The 2,726-nt window shown below is 33.9% G+C and overlaps 1 non-coding gene across 1 annotated transcript; it reads left to right on the top strand.

Moving 5' to 3' along the window:
• Positions 1-979: 979 nt before the first annotated feature.
• On the top strand, positions 980-1,051 carry Trnag-ucc (transfer RNA glycine (anticodon UCC)). Its single transcript has one exon. It is a non-coding gene; the product is annotated as a tRNA-Gly (tRNA).
• The last annotated feature ends 1,675 nt before the right edge of the window (positions 1,052-2,726 follow it).

The raw sequence follows: 2,726 nt of genomic DNA on the forward strand, positions 1-2,726 counted from the left end.
ATATGGTTGGTTTTTGGTAGCAATATTCAACAAAAAAATATTCTTTCAACAAAAAAAAATTATATTCAACAATTTCATTTTCATATTCAAGAAATTAAAAATTGGTTCAACAAGATAAAAAAAAAGTATCCAAGAATGATAATTATATGTGCAAGAAAAAATATGCATGTTTAGAAAAAATATGTGCAAGTGACTTTAAGTGGCCTGGTTTTCATATAGTTCTACATATTGAGGACATTGTTCAAGTACGTAATATAAGCTTAGTAGTTCGTTATATCAAACTCCTTAACAACTTTTAGTATAATACTAAATCAAATGTCAAGAAGAAGGTGTGGAAGGTGCCCCTGGCTAAGGAGGGCACTGACCTTGACGGCTGGTAGGGCCGCTGGAATTTGAAAAGTGGACCCTGTCAGACAAGAATGTTTGGTAAATTCTCCCCTAATAAGCGCTGTGGTGGAAAAACTCTCCATATAACTCTCTTTTAGCAAATATTTTGGTTTTTGAACCCGAGAAATAGGTCATTCAATGTTAGGGAACAGATAACTTTCCAGACAGACTATTGAAAAAGGTCTTTGGTGAATGCTTAGCTTTCCTTTCGTATTGTAGCTTTCTCCCAATCCTGGCGCGAAAAAGAGTTTTCTTATATAATATGATAGAATAAGCTACAATATTATTACACCGTATTATTCTATTACACTTATTATAGGTATGTCGCTAATATGCTAACTTATATGAAGATCTATCCACTCCGCGACTTGGACCTCATTTCATTTCCTTGAACAAATTTTAGTAGTGTTGAATATAAAAAGCCATGCTTCTAATCATAATTCACTTTTTCTTGATTAAATATTTTTTTTCTTGAATGATTTTTTTCTTCTTGAATATAAAAATGAGATTGTTGAATATAAATTTGTTGTTGTTGAATGGATATTTTCTTATTGAATATTGCTACCGAAAGCCAACCATACATCAACCTGAGGCGTCGGTGGTGTAAAGGTTAGCATTGTTGCCATCCAAGCAATAGATCCGGGTTCGATTCCCGGCTGACGCATTTATGCGCCAGAATCCAGACTGAAAAGTTGAAAGTGAGAATAAAAAGGATTCGCAGACCTCAGATGATACATTCCTGGACCGCATTACGCGCTGACGATCATTAAAAATAAGCTAGTCTTGTACTTTTCTATTACAACTTCCAAGGGGTGATCTTCTTGTATTATCTGATTGATCAAGTACTAAAGTATCTACTATTAAAGGCAATTACTACGCCAGAAAAAAAACAATAAGTACCCAATAAGAAACCACGCCTAGCTTACAACGTTACGAACCCTCACTACATAATATTGTGCTAATTTTTTCATCCTCGCTGACTTTTCTGACAATGGAATGGAATTCAAATCATCCGTCATAAAAACATGGAAATCTCGTTCTCAGCAATTATTTTTACCCAAAATGGCTGAAAAAGTCCTCGTTTTTCTTCAAATTTGAAATGCTTTTGAACTTGGAGTTTTTTAAGAGAGCTAAGAAAAGGTCCAAATTAATTTTCTACTCTATTGCTTGAAATTTTCCTTCAAAATTCTCCAGCTACTTTATGTAGCGTGTGTGCATAAGAACTTCTCATTTTCTGGCTTGAGAAAATATATTCTCAAAAACAAATTTAGTACTAGGCATTAAAATGTGTACTGATGGTATTCAAATACCTAATTTGAGGTATTAGGACATATTTAGGGTGTATATAATGCTATATAATTAATGGTGAAAATTGAGAAATTTCATAACGAAATATCGCTCAATGAAGGCACGTGCCTATCATGAAGTGCAAAACTTCAATGGCCATGCATTTTTGTTATTAAATATTTCCCGTTTTCCAAAAGGGAAATATTTGTTAAAACGGGCTTTCTCCTTCATAATTTCCCGTGTCAAAACGCCTTCCGTACGCTCTGACTGACGCCCGTTTTTAATTTCACAACGAAAAATGCACCCAGTGAAGTATAAGTAATGTATCATGATTCGAGTCGACTGATAAACTATATATATAATATATGTTACAAGTTCCTTACGGATTCTCAAGCCCGGTTATAATAAAACTATTACATGTTAGTGGCAGATCCGACTGGCAATTGTTATGTAGCAGGTTGAAACATGAGTTTTTGCTAGAAAGATGCAGTTGTTTTCACCAAGTTAAATCTTTTAAAATAAATCAAATGTGTGGGTTTTCTTTACTTCCAAACAACCTACAATATTTTGAACACCCATAATAAAGGAAGATGGCTTTCTGGGATTGGACTTTCTGGTTACCCCATATAAACACGATGTGACATGAAAGGAGAGACAGATTGTTGGTTATTGTTTATTTCTTGACTTTATATCTCAGGCAAATGGGATAGCAAATGACTTTTCATTGTATGCTGCTTTACATATACCTCTAACTTTGAACACCTCCAGAATGTTGAAAAAAGCCATTTATGAGATAAGTTTCGATTGTAGTTTTATGGAAATTTTTAAGCGACAGATTGACTTGGCGTCGTTTATTTGGTTGATAAATCTTTAGCTTCACCATGACCGTGGGATGATTTTCATTAAACTTTTGTTTTATACACAGTCACTCTTACACATGATGACTCCAGCCAGATGGTACAGACAGTCCGAATGTTGGAAAAAAAAACTTTTTACGAGAAATTGTTGATAGAAATTATTACTATTTTTACAATTTGGTGTGTGGGTTTTTT

The sequence above is a fragment of the Clytia hemisphaerica genome, unplaced genomic scaffold, assembly GCF_902728285.1.
Source record: "Clytia hemisphaerica strain Z4C2 unplaced genomic scaffold, Clytia hemisphaerica genome assembly, whole genome shotgun sequence".
Lineage (NCBI taxonomy): Eukaryota > Metazoa > Cnidaria > Hydrozoa > Leptothecata > Clytiidae > Clytia > Clytia hemisphaerica.